Raw genomic sequence first — 25,101 nt, 5'->3', positions numbered from 1 at the left:
TTTATCTAGTTAAATGCAAAGTTAGGAAGAGAGTTTTTGAACATTTTTGCAGGATATTACAGTTCTGATCTGATAATCAACATTTGTCTGTTATGAAAGATCTGGTGTTCCACCAAAGGGCTGTTGTAGAGATACCGATCACACAATCTGTTTACAGTGCATATGACTCCCTAGGCTACCCATGCTTCCTTACTTCTGGTAGTCAAAACACTGCATAGGAGTTAAACAACTTAGGGATTAACCGCAGGTGTGGCCTGAATAACATTCACCCACCAGGGCCGTTAATTGCAGGTCAATGTAAGCCACCACATGTGGCTGTGAGCTTTCTTTAGTAACAGCAGTTCCCATACCATAATGTAAGGCCTCTCGAGAATTCCCACTGAGTCAATAACTCATTTTAACCTTAACAATGTTCCAGTGATATCACCTATAGCATGCTAAAGTTTAACCTTCCCCTTGCCATTCACATGTACACATTCAGTCAAACAGATCTCAATACTTCCTCTAATTTAGATATAAAAGTAAGCACTAAAGGTTCAACATGCAGTCTTATAAGGTACCGTCTATCATCCAGTACGTACATCTAAAAGTTTACTCAAGGGTTAGTGTTGGTTAAATTCTTTGTCACCTTAATTATTTATGGTGGCTCCAACTGTAAGGCCTAGATAAATCTGAGGTCCCAAATGATGCAGCATGTCCACCTCTTGATCCTTCTGGGGATACAGATGTTTAATAGCTACGTCAGACAAAGCTGATTAAGGATCCATCCCTTGACCCAATGACTGTCTCACCCCTGATTTTTCTAACAACTAGAATTCCCCTGGCATCAACCTAAGACCTCCTATAATCCTCCAGGAGAACAGAAAAATTCCAACCTGCTTACGAGTCAGAAACTTGAGATATATCCTATACACCTCTTGCAAAGTCTTTGCACTACAGCAATATGCAATCTTTTTGCTTCTGTCATTCCTATTTCAGAGTATAAATTACACTCAACATACTCTTATAGGTAGTTCAGCAACCCGTGATCTCCTACCTTTGCAAATAAATGCCTTTTATATCATATATCATACATATCATACATTTATCATACAACAGATAAACACAATCGGATTCACATGGCAATCTTCGTGTCTACCTTAGATCAATGGCCTGTAGCTGTAGAGACATGAACCCTGTGCATACGTGCAAACAAGCACGAGAGTTCCACCTGTTTGCTCTGCAACTTTTGGCATGACGACTACCAGACTCTGCGGTTAGGAATTATCCCAATCCGGCACACAGTGGGATGTTCACGCTACATTAACTCAACGCACTAGAACTGTGCTAAATCATATCTTCTACTTTCATTAAAAATATACTACAATGTCTTACATCATATTGCTGAGTACATACATTTGTATGTAGCTCTTATGGGAGAATCACAAGTCATGAACTTTGCATATGTTGGAAGATTCTCTAAAAGATAAAATTACAAATGAAAGAGGAAATGATGGCAAGACTGTCTTAACAGAGTGATAACACAACCCTATTAGCATTTTCACAGTGAACCTTTTGAAAAATATCTTTTGTGCATAACCTCCAATCATGCCAAGAATTATCACTGAAGTAAAGAGAAAACAACTGTGTCATATCAAAAGTCATATTAAAAGTATATCATTATGACTCATTTAAACTTTCAAAGTTTCTGCAGTAAGTTCACGTGGTTCAATTTTCTGGTGAACGCACCTATTTCGAGTCAAACTACACGATAATCCACAAATATGCCTAAGCTGTCACGTACAAATCCAGCTGTCTATTTTGCCGGTAATTTAAAACTCTAGTATTACCTGCACACATGCTTGATGTCAAGTGCTTTGACGTCAAATGCATTCATTGCACATCTTCAAAAACAACTTACACGTCATCATTTGGATATAATTGACAGTCTGGATCCTCTTTAGACGTGACCGGAGATGTCACCTGTGAAATTTGGTCTGTGAAACTGCAAAACATACGACGATGGATGGAATAACAACTTCGGAAGATCAGTAACCTCATCAGTGTCAAGACACATAATTTTCTGTCATTACCTGTTTTTTTTTTGCTTTTGTCTTGGAACTTCATATCATTCAAGATTTTGTTTAGACCTTAGCAACATCTGTTGCCATGAAATGGTATTGTGCTGAAAGTACGACAGCGTTATCTAACAGGTGGTGTTTTCTCAGTTGTCGGGTCAAGAATATTTCTTGGAAAAAGCAGACTCTAAGTTGCCTAATGTATAAAGCCTCTCACCATATGTGTTTTGTCTGTTTTTGAGACCTTGATACAACTGGCAGCTTACAGTTTGGGACTGACGTCACGTGTACCTGGCAACAAATCTGATTTGAAAGGAACGTTGAAAAAACGAAAGAAACTCCAAATAGCCCACTTCCTGTCTCCAACATACACAAAGGTTTTACTTCTTCATCCTTACACAACCAGGAGTGTTGCTGCTTGGGGCGAAAAATGGCACAATTTCAAACATGGCTCTACTCGCATGCATGTAGCCGATAGCTACGGAAGTTGTCAGAACCAACCTACGTATGTACATGTACCACCCCCACAGTACTAAATGGTGAATAACCCTCTGAAATTCAATACGATAAAAGCATTAGGCTAGCTGGTATATCAACACTGGCTTCTCTTTTTAGATTAAAAAAAAAAAAAACACTAACTGTTGTTCCATGGATTACAGCTCACTGAAACAAAATAGGATACCTATTCATCCAAACTATCAAAATCACTGGTCAGTCAGCCTCAGACCATGTTGTCAGTCATTCTTTTATAGTAAGGTTACCCCATGACTGCCATTGTTTCCTACAAGAAAACGACACATGACCATGACATTATCTCTTCAAACATGCATGGTGATCATAACTATCTAGTGATTTACCTATGTGGCAAGTGCAGTTAGTGATATAATGCTGACAAATGGGAGATTGGCATGTAAAAGGCCCGGATTAATGTACCCCTCCACAGAAATTATTAACACCCCTCCATCCTAATTGTAATTAAAGGGGATGAGTGAAATAACTACCAGCACATGGAGGTGTGCTTTAATGAAGTGGAACAAATTAGTACGTGATTAGAATCGCCCAACAGTAATTATTGATGACCTACAAGGACCAATGATAATCACTCACAAACTCTCCTCCCATAACAGTGGAAAGGTAAACAAAGGGTCATGCCAGAGTCAATATCCCACAAACACCAACGTGCCAGTTGTAGTACTTACAATGTACTTGGACTGACTATGAAGGATTTTCAACTTAACACTGATTGAGCTTTCCAAAAAAATTTGATTTTCTGACAAACTGCATTAAATATGTCCTATAAGAGCAATCCTGAATGTACATGTATTCTAGTCTGTTTGCGAAAGAGGTGACATTTACATGTAAGACTCTTTAAGCATGCTTTACGAAATATAAAGATTTTTTCAGTAAAACATGTCATAAAATACTCTCCATGCTGTCATATATATATGTATATATTTTCACCTTTACTTAAGTTCTAAAAGAAACAAATAAAATCTAAAAGGTAATACTAAATCCAATTCACCATTTCCCCACATCTAACCTACCAAATGTAAGAACAAATGTCAGCTTGTATTCCTTTAAGCCATGCTGTTCATCTCTGGAAATGTATTTATGCCGCACTTCACATTTATCAGTTAGTAAATACAACATGACATGATGTGATAACACAAACTTCCATATAGTATAGAAGATGAAATTGTAACAGAGAGCTGAGAAATTATTCCTAATGTTTTCAATTTTTCACTTCCTAAATACATTCTTCTGCAATCTCCAGTGCCACATATGCATGCGTTGATTTAGGTTCTCACATCTGAAGCACATTCGATTTCGATCCAATAATAAGGACAACTAAAGGAAATGGGCACATATATAGAATAAGAAAGATAAGAGACCTATGTGGTAATATTGAAAGATCAAAATTCTGTTATTTGGCCCATCACTGAATATTAGAATGAATCTGAAAATTAAAAAAAAAACTAAAAAAAACTACACAGTATGAAAAATGACAACAGATTTTTGAATATGTTTAATAAGATGTTAGCAATTCAATCAAACCTTCCTTTTTGAATTATCAATGTGCGACCTATATCCTATCCTGTACACCACATTGCAACAGGTTATATCATTGAAATAAACTACATCATACAGGGTATCATACATGTTTAGGACACTATAGGCTGGATTTAACTATATATTTAGTATGATGTCCACACTTGCAAAATGAGTATCCTGGGCTGATTTGAAATAGCTGACTGGCATGGGATCCTTAAGTGGGCTGAAAATATCGAATCACTGTGCCTTGTAAAACAGATGATGGACGAAGAAACAATTTCAATAGCCCTCAAGGTCAAGAGTGAGTGGTGGATCTCTTTTGATGTGGTGACATGTACTTGATCCCCAGCATACCAAGTATGTGGCCATAAACACTTCAAACAGACCAGGCCCTTCAGATACGGACAAGTGAGAATGTACCACTTGCTACCCTCTAATTCATCTGCCAGGTTCAAACTCTTCTATGACTATGACATTCGTGAGAGGATGGAGGAAGTCAGTGAACCCTCCTGTTTCCAACCCCATACTAAACAATCATGTGAACCAACCCTATATATTTTTTTTGCCAAGAAAAACCTTGCAGTTGTATATGCAAACGACATGTTCTTTCCTTCTTCCTTTTCACTGACATTTACATCATCTACCGTGCTCTCATTTGCATACTGTCAATAAAAACGGGCCTCTAAAGAAAGGACAAGAGACTGCATAATAATGAAGGGGACGGTCCCACTTCAAAACTGGTATGTTAGATAAAGTCTATGCCTAGATGCATCCTATAAAAGCAACCCAAAAATAGCGCTACCTTTGTATTAGCTCATAGGATGTTAAAGGCTTTGTTTGCACTTGAACTCTACCAATGTGAAAACATGACATTTGACATTCATGTTAGCTTTTATTGAAGAGAACCACCCTGTCTTTGATGCATCCATCCTAGAACAGCCCAGCCCCTGTGCACAGCTTGTGAGACCCTTCTCTCTCCAATTTCCATTGGAAATGAGAGGGCCAAGCATAGAGCTCACTGGCTGTGGGAGGTATTAAATTATGATAAATAACCCTTTCACAGATCTGAGCAGTGAGCGCATTCTGATCGCTGGTTGGGAGTGTGGCCGGACGCAAATCAGGTGTGTGCAGAGTTGCGGGGATCCTCTGGCAGTTAGCGACACTTCTCACAGGAAGACTTCGCAGTGAGAAATTTTTGTATCACATACTACAGCAGTAAGTAAGGTCCTTGTTTTGTCTTTCATTACCAACTCATCTACTTTTTCGTCATCCTGTCTTTTTCAAAGTCTTGGGGGAAAAGCCAAGCTGAAAAGGTAAGGGAGATTTGATGCAATCGAATGGAAAATCAGGCGCATCCAGGGCTAGCCACGGTATTGTCACTAGAAGTAATTGATTGACTTTCTTTGTGTTTTGTCCTCTTGTGGGCTTTCAAGCTACACAGACGACTAACCGTGCATACTCAGTATGCCCGGCTAGTGGGAGGCATTGTGTCCCACAGTATTGTATACTACAGCATTTAGGAACTTGCCTTCGAGCAACAGATTGATACCAGTAAAAGAACTATCTTCATGTTGGAATGTTCAAGCATGTGTGCATGTGTGTGAGAATTTGCAATAAAAGGGCTTAGGTCTGTTACAAGATGAAAAAAAAGGAGGATGTACAAAATTGATATACACAGATTCAGGAGACACTTCTGAACCAACATCTATGAATTTGCTTCCTGCACTCCAACTGCAAGGATGCTCTTCAAAATTCTTACTGCAGGTTCGGTCCAAATTTCTTGACTCTTGAGGGAGGACATTTCTGGAAACTGTATCGATTTCTTCAATTTCCCTTAATTGCCATTCCGAGCCATTAATGATTCTGCCACGTTGCGGATAATTTGATATTCAGGTGACGGCTAAAATTCATTCAGCAGTGTGATTTATAGACCTACAAGACAATCTCAGCACAATACAGTTTGTGTGACAGAGTCAGAAATCTTTTACAACATTGTTCGTCATACATGGCAAATGCTGTTTCATCCATCCATTCAATAATATACTGACCACAAATTCGTGAATTCAGAGTCACGTACTTCTCTCATTGCTGAAATTCACTTGTCACTGGCAAAATCTTACTGCCGTCTGTCAAACATACAAGATGAGTGGTTAAAGGTCAGTCCCTTATTCTGAGAAATCTTGAAATCTATCTTACAATTTTACATAGAAAGATAAAATTGGAGAGCAAGGTCTTCCTCCAGTATGCTACGATGGTCACATCTTTCATCAATGCAAAGACCATCACTGGCAAACACTACCTATCTCGCAAGGATAAGAAAATGTTCTTCGAAATGGTTTTTTAAGCACACTGCAATTACCCAGTAATTACCACAAGCCCTGCTTGATAACTACCGGCAACCTTTAGCCGTCATGTTATACCTCACTATCCATATCACTCTACCGTCCCCGTAATGATATTACTGAACAAATTTATCTGTGGGATATTATCCTCTTTCACCAAGCTGGGTTCAAATGTTCAGTCGTGTAACACTGTCCTTTGTCCGACAGTCCAAATTAGTCTACCTGTTACAAAGTACCTACAATAGTTGCTATGCCACATTTCCCATGGTACAAATAGGTTGGTCAGTAAAAATGCATTAGCTTTTAGGGATGCTACATCTACACAAAGCTGTGTAATGATTGTGGCAAAACTGCCCTGGAAAATCATGTTTAAAACCTGTTGTATGTATAGCATAATGTACTTGGAGTACGTCCTTTGAAATGTCCCGACAGTCATTTTTTTACACTGAACACTCAAACACAACTTGTTTGATTGATGGACATTGCTTTCATGTGGCTATATTTCCACTGTATGTAGTTAGCACTGTATTGAGATCAGAATAAAAACTTGAGTATGTGCAAATCACTCCTTTTTCATTCTTTGATAATGATGATTTTTTTTAAACATTTAAGGCAAAAGCCAAGTTCTGAGACTTTTGACACTTCAAAATTTCTCCAACACCTCAGGATCATAGTCAGATTATCTACAGGAAATAATTTTCGTCATGGTGTTGTATCCAACTTTTCATAATGTTTCGACTTTGCCATGTCTTATCTTATACTGGAAATTCCAAACAATTTCTATGCAAATTCTAGAGATCTGCACAAAGGCTAATACGGATAATCTCGTCTGGGGGTGGCTATCACTGGTGACCTGTAGCTTCGGTAATCCGGACAACCATTTTTTATTGTACACGGCAGTGATTTCATATTGTGGAGGGCCCCACAGCTATTTGGTAATCCCATGACTTGGATTTAGTTAACAAATCCATTCACATCAGTGAGATGGGATTAGCAATTTTCATTTAAAGATCTGATGAGCATCTATGCAGAATGTTCACCTAGCAGAAAATTGGATGGCTGGCTTGCGAACCTGTGAGCACGCATGGTCAGGGTTTAATAAAGGCCTTATCAGCGAAGGTGTTGGCAAGTCTTCAAAGTCTTCATCCCGAGTCTTTTGAGCGGTAGCCACTATAATTGTGCCGTAGACTTTGGACTTCAGCAGACTTTCTAAGAAACTGAACGGTATGCATAAAATCCTTGGCTCCCATTAATAATGTGCAGTAAGTCTGACATGGCTATCAGCTTAACATACAAAGAAAGATGAACATTATCAACAAGCAATCCTAAATTTGATCACGTGTTACTGTTAAGAAGGAAATTCCCTCAATCCCTGTGAGAAAATTGCAATATGAAAGGAAACAAGAAGCCATACATGTAGGTGACAATCCTCCGTGAAACAGCCCAAATTCCAGCAACAGTTGCGGTAAGCACCGCGAGTGTTACTACCGCCGGCCAGATAACCAGGATATCTGCTTAGAATACCTCTGCTACTAGACAACTGCCTAAACCTACGGCCTATTCCACAGGATTGTAAAAGTAGGGATGTTTCTAAAATATGCATTTACTTAAATATCAAAACAGCTACGGTAAAAATAAAAAGACGTGCATCATCCCGGACATAATGCCATACCACATGCGAAATTACACAGAAATGCGACGTACGGAAGAATGCGTTTTGGCTGCGAATATCTTCCAAAAAACTTGGCATCTCTTAAGCATGGGCAAAAACATCTGGAACCACTTATCAAAACCACCCCGTATCTGCATGAAGTTCCACCCCCCCACTGCTATTCCAAACAACGCGTTTTTCTGGACCATTCCAATTCGCCTCGTAATTGTAGGGGTGCGTCTGCAATATTACATTGACCGCGAAAGCAGCAACGGCAAAAATACACATTCGTGCATCAGCACGGGCATGCCCGCAGACGGCGTATAAAATTGCGTGCCGATTACACAAAGAGAACCCAGTGTTTTGACTGCGAACATGAAAAATCAGCCGATCACAACACTCCGTCCGGAGGTCCTGACCTCCTTCACGGAGTAACAACACATTCAATATGTCCTTGTGTTTATGGCTTGAACTATGATTGATGCAGTTATCTCAATACTACAGAATGTATGGGGAAACATAGAAATTATAATTTTACCCCTAAGACATAACAGTAATGAGTTCAAAAGGCAAGGATAGTTGCCAATATAATGCTTGATGGTGCAGGTTGCTGAAATATCTGATCACCAATTCACCCTAAAGGGAATAAATGACTTTCATTGCAGCTCCTTGCAAAGAATCTGACACAATATTTTAAAAGCTTCCATACATGAAATGTATAACTTCCGTTCATTTCAAACACGACTGGTTTTATGACTGTAATGTGAACTGGCACACATGCGAACAGGAATATTTATTATCTGTATTATCAGAGCTTACTTCTGTTCATCCATATTGATTTGTGCAATAAGCATCAGATTTTCAGCACACCTAACGGCTGTTAGACCGCCTTCCTAATGGTCTTGAAGTTGGGACCTCTATTTGTTAATTTCCTACACCACGGACTAATTACTCTCCTGTCAATCACCACATCCTGCAACACTCTCACACTCTCAGGAGACTGACAGGATTACAGTCTAAATTTTCTGGGGAAAAAATAAAGAAGATATCCATCTCAAGGACAATCATTCATTCTTCATTAGGCTGTTCTTTATTATATGTAAGGTTCAATTTATCTACTAGTTGGTAAAAAGACTACACAAGATGTGTAACACAAAAGGATGGAGGTACCATGCAGGGATAAGCCCATCTCCCGCATTAAAACACCTGTTTTATGACTGTGGAAAGATGGGAGACTAGATCTTAATGGGACGTTCATCCAGTGGTTTGGAAAATGGTCAATTAAGAGCACAAAAGGGAGAGATAAATGAGGGGATTTTACCACCTAAATGGACAGATGATACCATGTACATATGGGGTTTCTTAATCAAGCAAGTTATTTCAGACATGTGGGATCTTTGATGTAGTACGTGTTGAGCCTTCAAATTGTTTCCAAAAGGATTAAAGACCTAGTAGACCATTTCGACAGGTTGTTTGCTCACAACCCTGCCGACCGTCTGTCTAGATGGATTCTAGTCTGATATGCAGGGTCCAATGTTAGCCAAACCTGAATTTTTGGAGTGGCCTAAACCAGACATTGGTCATTTGCCAAAATGAGAGGAAATTGGTTTGGGGTGCTGACGCAAGCAATCAGGTTCCACAAGCTAAAAGTCAGATTGTCCTAGACATCAGATCGAAGTCTTCAAAGCAAGATTGAGTAAACTCATCTTCTCCCACTAAATCTTAACAGGTTTCACTTTCACAAAATGAAAATGACAGCCTAGTTAACCTGTCAATTACCATTGATTTATTGGTCTACAAACTAAAGAAATGTGTAAATAAACAGTGGACATATGCTAATGACATTTGCATTTCCGGAGTGTACATTAATTTTGTACATGTTGGTCTAGAATACCTCCGAGCTTGCTCCGAGTTTAATACCAGAAATACATGGGACTAAAATGTGTCAAAAAGAGAAAGTCTCCCTTGACCATGTCTGCAGACGGACATACCATCTGTCTGGTTACATACTTGTGGACTACGTTACACAGTCTGCTAACTGCGGGCATTGGGAATTATTGAGGCACAATTACAGTGAACAGTAACCACAGTGAAGTGACTAGACAAGTCCTTGGCCACCCAGACAGTTCCTTGTGTTGGAGATATGTCAGATCTTCCTCCGGCCCACTCATGCATGCAGAGCTGCCAGTTAACTTCAAGCTGACGACAGTGTTCTCGCCAGGCCTTTTGAGCATAGCGGGCCGCTATGCTGTGAATTTGTTCCGCTACGCTGTAATTTTGCCGCTATGCTGTGTTTCCGACCAGCGTAGCGGGATTTTCAGTTGATGTTTACCCTTTTGATCTCGGCTACCGTCGTAATAATCCTTGCTTTATACTTGATAAAAATAATGTCTTTGCTCTCGGCACAATGAACATCGCATAGAAGGCAGTTTCAAGTAACAAAGAAGTGATTCACAACCTGCTGTGAGTTAATTAATCAAACCCCACAAATTGGCGGAGATAGACAGGCGTGATATAGGGGCGTGAAAATCAGGCCGAGGAGCGGCTCGGGAGCGGCCGGCTCGCTAAGTTTTGCCTGTACGTACGAAGCTCAGTGCTCGGAAACAAACATTATCACTTACATCAGTACCTAGTCTTTGAGATTTCTTATCAATTACACCTAAAAACTAGAAGAAATACTCAAATTTTGTGAGGTAAACAAGTACCGAAACGAGAACTTGAAGTACCTGCCCTCCCCTCATGCTTGCCGGGAACATGACGGGCGTAAATAAAGCTCTAATCCCAGAAACCTGGATGCCATTATGTACGCCACTCAACAGCATACATCCTTTATTGTTGTCCAAACATGTCAATTTTTTTGGCTGGATCGTCTTGCATGGAGAAATTTACCGAAAAATCAAACAGACAGCGCTAACAGGACAACGCTCGGCCATGGGCGGCATGCTTTGGATAAGTTCATTTCAAGGGAGCACGATGTCTCAACTGTAATGTTGTCTACCTTTAAACATCTGTCAATTAGATTTTAAATTCAAAATCTAAGCATTAAAATATAATTATGCCATGTTGTTCCTGCAAAATATCGTATTTCTTATAATTTGACAAGGGCTTGAACTGTTTCCAAGAAACTTTCCCCCTGCTTAAAGAATAGACTCTTCCAAGATGGCTCGCACGCAACACATGTTAGAAATTGACATAGCTGGACGGAAGCCGCTTTTTACTGTGTTTTCCCTCAAAATGTTATTGATTTCGTCGGGAATATAGCTCATTATCAAGTAATTCTACCATTTTACCAATGTAATTTACCAATGACATGGGGAATCACAGCGTATTTACCAAAGAACCTCTTGCTGACTGCCGATGTTGTGTTGACAGATGAAAGAAACCCTTTGAACTATGCCGAGGCTTGGGCCAATTTTGACTGTGTCGCAAAGTTAAAATATCAGAACAAATTCTAAAACATGATACAAGTGTACTCCTGTAGTTTCCTTTTTGAAACATTGAAACATGCATAACAGATTTATAATCATGTCAAAATGATTCCTAAATATTTAGTTGTACAATATAAAAAAAAAGGATTTTGCCAAAGACCTATACCAAGCATAAGTAACTCCATTTATTATGACACTTCATGAATTTGGAAATAAATTTTGGCTTAAAAAAAGCTGTAACAAAGGTGAAAACTTTTTCAAAATTTGACCCTCAAAATGCAGGAAATGGTGTTTCAGAGGGTTATATATTTCAAAATTTTCCGGGGGAGGATGCCCCCGGACCCCCCCACCATTACTCGCGCCTGCGGCGCTCGCCCTCGCGCCTTCGGCGCTCGATGTGCGGCTTGGCCCGCAACCTGGCCCCCTATGCTGTGAAAAAATCCTGGTGAGAACACTGGACGATATTGAAAATATCATGGGATAGACATGCACACGGTGCTGCCGCCATACTTTGTCTATTTGTGACAAAAAAATGTGTGTGTGCAAAGCATTCATCTTCAAACAGAATCATGCTACACCCACTCAATACTATGATTTTGTATGTACTACCTTTCAATACTAGACTGAACCTTTACATTTACACACTGTATTTGGTGGAGTTAGCGGCACTGTCACACAAGCACCATGAATCACCACCATGAGGGAGGATACCATGTAGTTTCTTCTGTCCTCAAAAATGTGTCCAATGCAATTTAGATAAAACCTATTCCTTCAACTATGAAAACTGTCCCTTTCTCTGCTTTAGATTTTTAAGCTGATAAAACTCAGTAAGCTCATTTTCCAGTCAATATACCTGGCAATCTATTTTCAGCTATCACAGATTCAGTTCACCCTACAGCTACAACCTTTCACCTGGCTCCACAGAGAGCCATTGCCAAATACTGTTCCCGCTATCTTATATCTTGTTTTTATGGCCACTTTTCTTCGGAAACAGAGCAAGAAAGGATCAGCAGGGGTCTTGAGATACCCCTAAACTCATTGGTGTTGGTTCCGTCCCACAAGACACAGCATGCTCATTACAGTTTCCATTGCCTTGCACCAGGTGGATATGATTCCTATCTGAACCACTGATGGGATGGAGCAGACCTTATGTGTAAATGAGACACAGCCTATTACCAAACCAGCCGTGAAAGGTTACCGGTTGAGAAATTTGCCTATGATAGTTGTGGGGAGAATCGTTCTTTGCGCCGTCACTATGTTCACAAATTGGCAGTTCTGGGAGTGATGCCAGCTTCAGTCTTACAATAACCTGTCAATGTTCTTGAGAACAGTACTAGAATCAGATACAGACAAAGTAAACTTGTATCATTTTACAGGATGGTAGACAAAACAGCATACAAATCTAAAGTACATGTAGTTGTACAATGCCTCATACAGTGCCTAACTGTAACAAAAGGCATAAGATATTGCCGCGGTACTATTTACCCACCAAGTGCAGAAACTTTCATGATTGATGTCATTTCTTGAGTCAATTTGTTTCTGTCAAATGGCAAATAAAGAATCTCAAAACTACAAAGTGTTCAATCAAGCTTAGAAAGGCTTGGGGGAAAGTGAAATATACCAAGTCTTGGCACAACATTTTTGTAGATGTAGATAAGGAACGATGCTTTGCTAACACAGGGGATGCATCACCACTTATCATCCAACATTCAACTCAAGCATGAGTTTTTATTGGCTTTGATAATATCCATGCTATATATATATTGTAAAGACAAATTGTGCATATATTACCTGTGTCATATTACAGGCACCCCAGAGTGATAATAAAATGGCTGTGTAATGACGGGACAATCTCACACTTGCACCTTATTTCTGACATTTACAAATGTTGCTACATCGAGAATGGTGAGGGTCTGAGTTGGGAAGATCCCAATTATACAGTTTACACCAAATTCAGGCCATCTATCCTTTACAGTAATCTCAGGAATGGACTACAAATGCTTTGCACTAAATCTAGGTGCCATCTCCCTCTGAATTACAGTCAATTCATGTAATACTGTAATACATTTCCCTATGAATCACAGGAAATACAACGGTTTACCTACTTAAACAGAAAAGGGGTGCAGCAGGTGGTAGTGGTGACACAGTCTTGTCACCATGATGCAAGTAATACTGACAGTGAATCTGGTTCTACTCAAACAAGACCATCTGCATCTGTCTGCCCTTTCAAATTGTGGTACTAAATATAGACAATGTCTAGACTATGTCTTGTATAAGAGCTCATTACTTGGAAAATAAAATGGGATGCAAAATGTTTAAGGCCCCATTGCATACCATGGAAAACATTACGAAAGATACTGATAGTCCACTGCTTGATTCTGTATCTTAGCTTAATGCTGAACAACTTAAGTCTGCACCATCCACAATTCCTCTCATCTTTCAGTGGGACGAAGGTCACAAAGCTGTTGTCTAACTCTAAGAACTTCCACTGAATGGCAATAAACGTGGGCAGAATTTTCCCCATGATGACAAAATGATGACACAATCACATCGCAAACCATACACGTCACATGTTCTTCGATAATGTTCACGTTTTATGATTCATATTACGTTTCATGACGCATGTTCGTCTTTCCCTATTGTACAGGGTGATCAACAGACGGAAGCACCTGGAGTGAAGAGGTCAGGAGAAAACGAGGGCAGAGCCCTGCAGGGCCCCGCCTGCAGAGGTGGGTGGATTTCCTCCCTAAGTTGTTGTGATTATCCTGAAAATCTGCTTAGGGCACTAGTCACGGCATCCGATTAGGCTGCAAAATACTAATGCATTGAAATGCTTGTATCACAGTGTTCTGTAGTCGATGATCTTAAAAGTAGTAACTGTGTGCCAAAAGGGAGATTGGAGAAGGAAAGAAACACGTACATTTAGGTCATGTTCTGATCATAAATACACTTTCATATGGGAGATTTTCCTGAGCATAACTTACATTAAAGGATGAGTTTTGTCGAAAACTACTTGTTTGCTTTGGTTCACTGACACCTTTTCAGAATCTTCAAACATGTCTCCTTTCGACCCCTTCTCCTGCTGGCTGACACAATCAGTTTGGTTCCAGAAGATTTACCGTGCCTCCGCAGGGAGAAGGTTAAGGGGTCGGAAGATCCTGAGCAGGTATGGGTGGGGGTGGGGGGTCTGCACTTATATCTAACATTTATCCTTGCAGTTTTGCAGGTCACCACCTCCCTAGATGAAAAATGGTCCCATCCCTCCCAAAATCCTGACTAAAACTTGCTCCCACACCATAAAGTCAGCAGGAAGTGTGTTAAATCATCAAAGGTGATGTCCTAGGGCGTGTTTCCGGTCTTACTGAAACGTGAGAGTTTCGTCTAAGGGGACTGTTGGGCAGAAAGAGGGCACATGGTAAAAAGGGGGATTTCAGTCACATGATATCAAGTATTTACAGCAAAGCATGACCAATCCTACAGAAGAACCCAAGCCTACCATTGGCTTCCTGCTTCTTACATTTAAGAAAATCTGCGCCACCTTAATGTCAGTGTAGCCAAACGGTTAACACTGCCAACAACGTTCGGCTGGAAACTAATGACAGCACTTGGCAAACTTTGCAAATCCCACACATTGCTTTTCCTAACACGTTTCCTAACCTGCCTAACTTCCCAATGTCATATCTAGGACAAACACCTGACATGCTAAATAGATGTTTCCTTCTATGCCCAATATTTCCTTTCCCACTTGCCATCCCCACTAATTCAACTCGGCTTCCTAATCTCATTTGTAATGCCTGCAATTTGTTGAAGTGAGCTGTTGTCCCTCTTTGACTTTCAGAGCTGATTCCCTGCCATTTCAGGGTGGGCTGCGTTATATCAGCGATTACTGCTGCAGGCATGCTCAGACATCAAGGTCTGCTCTCTCCCCACTTGCCTTTCTCAGGTGTCAGGCAATACATTACCCTGTCTAAATACTAGTACTGCAACAGTCCTACAAAATTCTGCTGCATCTCTTCTCTTTGTTAATCCAATAGGTTTTTTGTTCTTCTATTCAAATATTCCTCTTTTTCTCTTTTGCACATGTTTTTTACATCTACAGTATATACTTTTTAAGATGCAAAGATGCACATAATGTTGATTACTGGAAATTAAGAGTGTCTGTAGATCAAAAATTCATTCAAACCCAACATAAAGAATGTTGATGAACATTAATACTAAACATCCCAGCAAATGCCACAAGTCCTACTGTCTTGATGGTGGTGCATAGAAGACAACAACTTATATGCATAACAGGGTAAGAAGAAGTTTTGAAACGATGTCTAGTACACAACATGCATGAAAGAGTACCATGAGTGTCTCCCCTAACATCCCGGTGAGGCCGTGCTTTCCCCAGCTGGGCATTAAAGCACATCCGGAGCTTTTACAGCCATCAAAGGTAGCTTCTTCACAGAGATAAATTTATTGTATTTTATCTCCCAAGAGAAAAATTGGAGATGGTCAGATTATCGATTTTCTTCCACCATAGCTTTCTCCTTAACCTAATACACTAAGTTTCATTTTATTATTATCCAATCATTAGCTAAAACCATGTTAACGGAAAAACTGATCAGTTTAATAACGGGCCTTGGCCAGAGATTATTGGCTGGGTTTGGAACAAATTCAATCAGGGGAAATCTAGACATGGTGCAATAATATAAGTTCAGAATGCAGCAGCTCTTTCATATTGTTGACGTCTTCAAGGGAATTCTTCAGATCTTTGCAGCTGTATAGGAAGAACAAAAGGTTGACCCTTGCCCTATACAAACTGCCGAGCTTGCCCCTATTACCAGGAGGATTACATTATTGAGAGAACGACTGATCAAACAATCCATACAGAGCAGCTCATGTGTGGATGTCATCTGTTTCACAGCAGGACTGGGAATCCATTGAAGTAGCCATTTTGTCTGTGTATGTCCCAAATGTAAGCCCACATGCTGCAACAAATCACTTGACATAACTGCATTCCCTGTCCGCGGTGCTGAATCAGTGCTGTACTGCTTCTTGGACAGACATTAGAAAGCCTGCAGTTTTGCCATTCAAAATTGGCCCAGATGGAAATAATGATGTTCATCCTATATATAGCTAAAGCCATTCTAAGGTGACATTGAAAAAAATATGATTCTACATTCTCAATAGAAGCAACAACCTTCAATCTCCATTTCGCACTTCTCCCTTTGATACTGCAAAACCATGCCACAAATTTTTCCTGAATGATTCTCAAAATTAAAAAATATGTAGTAAGATGTAACATCAACCAAAAGCACCGCATGCCTGCTCCAACAAACAAGATAATCAATGGCATCTGCAGGGTTTGGTCTACTTTAGATAAGCTGGGCAGAGGGGGTCGTAGAAACGACTTGCTAAAAGCCACTGATTAATTCCCCAGCTTCCTTGTCGAGTAAAAACCTGGAAGCAGAAGCTGTTCCTAAGGCATGGCTTTTCAGTGGCTGCCTCAATGCAAATGCTGGTTCAGTATATGCATATAGGCCTAAATGTATCACACTGAAGATGTAACAGTCATAGTATTTTTGAAAGGAAAATACCAGCATTTGTCAATATGAATATTGTGACCAAAATATTGTCATGAACTTTGGGCTGATTATAAGGCTTTAATGGCTATGTTTTGGATTCAAATTTGACTACCTTCATCTCTGTATGCAAGAACAGTGCACTTTTTTCTCCAAAAACCTGCTTCAAATAAAAATCATGGTACCAAAGCAAAACTTATCATAGTTGAAATGAAAGGTCTCCTGTCTTCTGATTCACCTATCATAACTAAGAAACATTATAGAAACAACATGCTGCTGTTAGATATCCATAAGGTGGGGCATTTCTCTGTAACAGTTGGTTGCTAGCTGGGTTCTCTGTATTACAAGGGTATATATAGCAGAGGTGGCCATATATCAATGGTCATGGCTTTTTACTACATTGCAAATGCTGCAGGGTTGCATCCGGCAATGTGTAAGTTGATAAGACCAGTCCCTTACAAGGTGTCATTTTGAAACTAGCAGCCTGTGTTGGGGTGATAAACTTCCGGCTTCTACAGAGGCGGAGGTAGGTTTAACCTCTGCTAAAGGTCACATGGGTGACAGGCTCCATTGATAATTGGCAAAGAGGATTTTCTTAGACCCCTAAATCTGAGTCTGACCAGAAGAAATTGCTTTCAAGGGCAGCAGGAAATCTCCCTTATTTTCAATGGGGATGGCTCTCGTATCTTTCCAAATAATCATGTGCCTGGCAGAAAAACAGGAAAGGTACAACCATTAGCACGGCGCCTATTTTAAGCCCTGGTTTCCAACTACCATCATTAAAGGTACATTTGGCACTGTCTCATTTCCTTACTTATGTAGCAGAGACGCCTGTGTATGACGTTTCCTGGCTGCTATTTTTACCATGCCAACCTTTTTCCATCAAATGAACTTGACATTGACATTCTTGACATTCTGAACTTGGCACATCTGGCTAATATTACCAGTATGTGAAGTCAAAATAACCCTGATGCAATTATGAACATTCCCACAAATCAAGAACTAATTAAGACTAACATGAAATATGTCATTTTTAGCTACTCCCACCAAATGAATTTTCATGCAGTTTGTAGACATTTAATAACAAACAAAACTGGCAGGCAGTCTTTCTCTAATTTAATACTCCAAATCCTTCAGTCAATTTGGTTTGTTCTGCAGTGGAAAAACATGACTGGGCTTTTGGACATGCCATAACTTTTTGAAAAATATGTTGCAACTTCTACAAAACTCCACTACACGACAGTCTGGCACCACCTGTACAATCTACGCAATCAAACTTTCTTATCAACGACTTTCCTCCAGTTTTATCTCTCACCGCAAGGGTCAGCATTTGAGTTATGTCCTGGCTGCAGAAGTACAGCTCTTAAAAGGAAAGGTACACTTTTAGCACACTTTCAACTCTATGTTCCATATGCAAGGACAGTTTGAGTATCCCAAATGGACTTAACATCCCGTCAGCCTGAGGCAGTAATGTTGCTGCTGCTGTGGCAATAATGGTGCAAATATAGTCAGTATCAAGCAGAAACGAGCCCATGGCTTTTTAGAAGATCTAAAGCTACAGGCAGGAAAGCCTTCAGGTCAAAGTGTGATGAGTTGAAACCTGCAGACTGGATTGACAGGCAATATTACTCCGTATTTTCTATATTCCTGAGAGGAATAACATAACTAGTTATGGTACTAATACAACCAATAATCTGTACCAGTAGTTTCATATGAGACATTGCCACTTCGTTTCTCAGGATGACTTTAGTTCTGACTGATGACAAAATGCATGAGAAAAATGTTTTGCCACAGTTATCATCCCAATTATTCTTGAGATTAGAGCAGTTGATGAATCAGGAAGATGGCAGCTTCATACTTCAAACTTTGACTGATGAAATTTTCACCACACTCCCATGGCTAAATCGTAATTGCATCTAGCTAATCATCCTACAGTGAGAGAAATGGTTAATCTGTCATCCGCGGCTCTGCCACCCATGGGACAAAACAGATCAGCATGGTTTCAAAACAAAGTAGGACAGGTATTAACTACTCAACCATAATAGCAAAATCCTGATAAATCATAGAATCCTGAACTCCTGACCTCATAACAGCCAACTATCCATCTTATGTACATCTTATCTTATCTTTGTTGGCTTTCTCTCTAACCCTTTTAACCCTTCCAATGTTGGGACAGATTGAATCTGAGTGTCCAAATTGGCATGCGGCTCCAGTTGGGTTTAGCACCCACTAATTGACAGCTACTAGTATGTACGCGACTTATGACACTTAGTCCATCATGATGTGTTTCAACGAAACCATCATAGCGATAAAATTAAAAGGACGGATAAAGACCGAGGCAAAAACACTATAAAAATTTCTCCCAAGACTCTTTTACTAGGCTGTAAAAGTAATACCGGTAGCAGCCTTTTTATTACAGCTATATCTTGATCCCTTGATATCATGCCTACTTCATCGCTTGTGTTAATGTTTTTACTGCACCTTTCTCCATCAAATCTTTACAACACAGTATTATGTTGCAGTCACCTTCACCATAATGCACTTTGAACTTCAGTAGGTGCTAACCATAGATAAAGATTAACAGGCCTAGAATAACAACATGTTACAAGCAATTAGTCAATGCAAAGTGCTAAATGCACTCAAGACTATATAACTGTTACAGTAACTGATGCTAAAATCTTTGATCTACTTAGCATATACTGTCTAGATGGATCACTTTCTGTCAATTAAGAGAACACTAAATCTAAGCTAAGATTCAATACAAATACAATCACTGATATGCATCGCAATTTACAACACATTTCTTTAATATGACTTGAAAACTCTCCAGGTGTACAAATACCAACATCTACCATTGAAAAAGTGGACTTGTCAGACAAAATCTAATGTAAACTTGAGAAACAAAAATGAGTTGAATTCAAACAGGAAAGTGTTGTGAAGCAACAAAAATGTAACCCGGGCTTCCGCCAGCTCTCTGTAACGTATTAGCTGCAAATCGATTCACAATTTACTTGAGACACACGGACAAAATGCATTCAAGCCCATAAAATAAATTTCGTAGGAAGGGAGATCTTATCTGTAGTCTAAGTCCACTGCTAGCTCCATCATTACTTCATCCCTGGCCCAACCCCAAGTGGATGGACAAATTGCGTATTCAAACCTATGAATGGGTTGGCACCCTTATTGAATCAATAACAAAGGCCATTTGGCCTGATACGAGAGGCATTAGACTCAGTTGTGATTCATTGAATACTTGCCATTTGTACCTTTCACCTACATGCAAGTAGTAGTAGTACATATGCTAAATAAGACTAATCTGTAAACACAAATGCACAATATTTCAGCTTCAAATTACACAAATGGGATTTGTAATCAGAACACCTTATCAACCAAGTCACCCAAGGTGGTAGATAAGAATACAGATTACTTAATGTTTCAAACAAGATATGTATCATTTAAGACATTTAGCTACATTTGTTATGATTTACTCATTAAAGATAATTAGAGATACAGTTGTAATTGATCCCTGATGCACCTCTTATCATTTACTGAGACACTAAAGACTACCTAAAAGTGACAGCAGTTGATCTATACAGCATATCAACAGTCGCCTTTGAGACTATAAAAAAAGATAACAGCAGAAATTTTGTCTACAAAACATGTTTTAGTACGTGTTGAGACTACAATGTGGTACAAGATTTTCTGATATCTTGCAATTATCTATGTTTCCTGCAGGCTTGGGGAATCTTCAATACTCTGGAAGTTTAAGAAGACAGCAGAGAAGGTCAAGTTTGACACCACATCAGAAGGACCATTCCTTTTATCAACAGACCAGAAGGTGTCATAGACTCCACTTGAAACCCTCTTTTGATAAGGTCAGACTGGTAAGAAAACAGCGATCGAGGGAGACTCCAGGTTGATATCCACTGAAAAGTTTGCACTGACAAGGAAAGACAAGACAAGCTCATCATTGATGATCTAAAACACTCAAGAAGACATTTTATTGACTGCATTGATTTCTTGTACATATCACTCTTGGCACTTGACACACAGCACAAAGGCATTTTGTCATTTTAGTAGTTTTATGATGCCAGGAAAGAATGCTTTGATTTTTTTGTTTAGTAGTTCAATTAGATCTTTTGTGAATTGATAACAATGTATTTTCTGGATATAACAATTGTCTAGTCTGCTAACAACATGGATCTCATGAACAACACAACAACAGCCAATATGACATGGCTGAACAACACAGCCAATGCCACAAACAGGACATACTATGACATGGAAACAGGTGTTCGCGGTGTCATCATTCCTGTCATTTTTGCCAGTATCATCCTTGCCGGTGTTGCTGGAAACATCCTCGTGATGGTGGTTCTGCTCTGCAAGAAAGAGCACATACAGAACACCACAAATATCTTCATTCTCAACCTGAGTATCGCTGATCTCCTGTTCCTGATCTTCTGCGGGCCGTTCCAGACGTATCTGTATTCCGGAGACTCCTGGATCTTCGGGACGTTCCTGTGCAAGTTCGTGCACTATGGGAACTACACCAACATGATCGCCAGCATCTACAACCTGCTGGTCATGTCCGTGGACCGCTACATCGCGATCGTCCATGCAGTCAAATCCCGCGAGATCCGCAACCCTCGCTACGCGTGGATCGTCGAGAGCGTCATCTGGAGCATGTCCCTGCTGATGGCCATCCCGATCGCCATCGCGTACAAAACGGAGTCCACCGGCGGGTACACACGGGACGAGCAGGAAGTGCTGGTCTGCGTGGATACGTGGAGCACGAAAAGCGAGCGGGCGGCGTACTTCACCACGCTGTTCGTGTGCTGCTACATGATCCCCCTCCTCTGCATCTCCTTGTGCTACATCCTCCTGGTACGTAGCCTCCAGGACCGACCTCGTCACGGCCAGCAGAACACCAAGAAGAAGGTGACCAAGATGGTGACCGTGGTGGTCATCATGTTTGCAGTCTGCTGGTTCCCCCATTGGTTGATCTTGATGTGGAGCATGTACGCCAACTTCCCCTTCACCATGGCCACCTTCGTGCTGCGGATGTTGGCGAACACCCTGATGTACCTCAACTCCTGCTGCAACCCCTTCATCTACGCCTTCATGTCCAAAAACTTTCGCAAGGGGTTCCACAAGGCCGTGACCGGCAAGCTCAGCAGCTTCTCCTTCCGAAAAAAAAGCGTCAACAACCCGGGGAACGAGGACGACACCGAGCTGCAGAACAACATCCCACTGAAGAGGTCGTACCTAGGCGTTAACCAGCCAGAGAATGGCGTGACAGGGAGTACAGAGGTGGACGCAGCATCCTTGAAGAACGGGCTGCTCAATAACGGACACACCAGAACGTGATCCAATCACACCAGTGACCTGGCAGTCTCACTTAGTGCTATCTATCTGCTGAAGAGGTATTGAGAAAAATTTCACAACAGATTAGACAGACCTGCAAACTCCTTCCTGATGACAAAACTTGAACTGTTGGCAAGGAAGTCAGGCCAACGAACTGCAACAATTTTACGGTCCAGGCATCTAAGAAATCTCGGGCTTTACTCCCAAATTTATGTATTGATGATCAAGCATACAAATTTAATGCCACAATATAGGCTTCTGTCCAGACGGAACAGCAGGCTACTTGATGAACCTTGCTCTGAAGCAAAACAGATGTGCAAACTTTCAAACTTTCAGTTCATAACCCTTTTCCTGCCTTCTGACCTTATCTTAATTAGGAGAGAATGGGTTAATTAATAGTCTATCTTTATCAAATTGGAAGTGATCTCTTCACACCAGTGTATCTAACCAGAAGAACTTGATATGCACTCACTGGTGGTATCGACATGTTCTATTCTTTACATGGCCATTCTACAATGCTGATTGATCAGAAGACTGCTCTCTGTTGCTAGAGAGGCAGTAAAACATGACATGAGATCCATGTTGAGATAATGTATAAAACCTTTCTTTGGGGCCCAAAGCCCAGTCAAAGAAATCCTATCGGTACCTTGAACGTCAAACCTGTACCTAAATCTGTGACAAATGTATGGTAGAGGGACATTCCAAAATTTCCATACAAAGATACACTAATGTCTCTTCATGTTCAAGGGTACAATAATTGTAAATGCCAATGAGCATAGAGGATTGGCATTTGAACTGTATATATAAGGTGTATCAAATGTGGTACATATACGTGGTGATGAGAGGTCAGTTGCTTGTTTCATACTCAAAGCTAATTTCTGGTTGATAAGAGGTCCACGATATATAGTAGGAAGTTGTTGACTGAATTTCAAGCTACATGGAATCATCGTGTTTACAGTGGAGTACATACTAGTAGTATTACATCATGTACAACAAATATGTTGTATATGTGATATTAGTGATCTTGTCTGTATTGATGTCACAGACATAAAAATCATCTTTTCAGATTTTACAAAGGGTGACTTAATTGCAACTGGAAGATATAGAAAGGAAGATGCAGACATGTTTCAAAACAGTGTACAGGATGTTCAGTAAGGCTTGTGATAAGGATGGGCACAGTCCTCTGTAGGCTACCTTGTATCTGGCTTTGCCCATGATAAAATATGCCTGCAAATGTCAGTCCAGTATTGTAAGTTTGCCACTTGTGTCAACACTGATTTTCTGTTATATCAAGCATATAAAGTGCACTTGTGTGTAGTAACTAGTATAACCAGTATAGTATATAGATAGAAACTAATGTGAAAGGTATAATATGCCTATTTTGTGAGACAAGGCAACTAGGAGATGTTGCTAGAAAGTGCATGTTAGTGCTTTACCCAAGGTGAAAAAAAATAAGAAAATAGAAAAAGGTTTTATATGCACAGATGTGTGGAGTGTAGAAATATATATCAGTGAGAGCATTCAAATGTTTGAAAACAGGAGACAATGATATATTGTTGATGAATATTGCCAGTTTGCAAACAGACTTGCAAAAGTTTATTTTGATAGATCTAGGAACTGTGTCTTCAAAATGTATGGCTCAAAATATGTCACAACATTGATATGCATGCAGCATATCACACGGATACATGTAGGCCTCCTGCCTATCAAGTATCATGATACAAGTACTAAGTGAACTGAACATTGTACTCTATACAAAAATTGCATAATTCTTACCTATCTGCTAAATTGATTGAAACATACTAACAATATTTACTTAAGGTCATTTTGTCAAATGTGACACCTTTAAGACCACTATTATTGAGCTAAAATGAGGATCGCATTCTTGTGGCCTGGCTGCCAAATTTTATCATTGTTTTATGATTGTAACCAAGTTAGTGAAATCAACATATAAATGTGTCATTTCTAAGTGCCATCTGAGAGATATAAAATGTAGTCTATAGTAGATGTAGTCAATGCACACAATACTGTAGGTGAGTTCTACAGTCTGAACTACATTGTACATTGGCATTCAGACATCATTAGTATTGTTCTTTTTGCATGTACATTGTACACGTGAATTCAACATCTATCAATGCAAGGAACTTGAAATGGAGTAAAGGGCCCACTGATTGAGCTCTACACTTTGCCAGATAACACCAAAGATCGAAACCTTTACCTTCATTTGGCAGTGAGTACTTTTAGGGACACGTTTTGTGTCAGCTGAGCAGGTGGACAAGTACTCACACACACTACAGAGGTTTACAGCGCAGTTTGAAGCCTGGCTTTTAACAAATCACGAAATAATAAGAGCTGCTTTTGATGAGACATAGACGAATGAATAAATGGATTTTCTGTCCATGTATTGAGCGAGATCGGCAATTAGAGCTGATGACTTATGTACCTGTAGTTCAAATCCTTTCTTTGTGAACTGTAACCTAGTCCTGCTGTAAAATTCTATAGCATCACATTGCATTGTCAATATTCTTGGATCCATCGCAACTTTTAGGTCCACAGTAGTGTGCAATGAAGATGGAATATTTCATCTGGACAAAAAAATATATCTATAAGTGCATGTAGACTAACTATCCAAGAAAAAGT

The 25,101-nt window shown here is 39.9% G+C and overlaps 1 protein-coding gene and 1 pseudogene across 2 annotated transcripts in view; one reads left to right on the top strand and one right to left on the bottom strand.

Annotated features, from left to right (window-relative positions):
• LOC109467892 overlaps nucleotides 1-23,840 on the top strand; it is a 51,593-nt pseudogene extending 27,753 nt beyond the window's left edge.
• LOC109467890 (protein SDA1 homolog) overlaps nucleotides 1-25,101 on the bottom strand; it is a 106,672-nt gene that overhangs the window by 72,845 nt on the left and 8,726 nt on the right. The window lies entirely within an intron of this gene.

The sequence above is a fragment of the Branchiostoma belcheri genome, unplaced genomic scaffold (genome assembly GCF_001625305.1).
Source record: "Branchiostoma belcheri isolate BF01 breed outbred unplaced genomic scaffold, Haploidv18h27 scaffold19, whole genome shotgun sequence".
NCBI lineage: Eukaryota > Metazoa > Chordata > Leptocardii > Amphioxiformes > Branchiostomatidae > Branchiostoma > Branchiostoma belcheri.
This window is presented reverse-complemented; position numbering and strand designations above follow the sequence as displayed.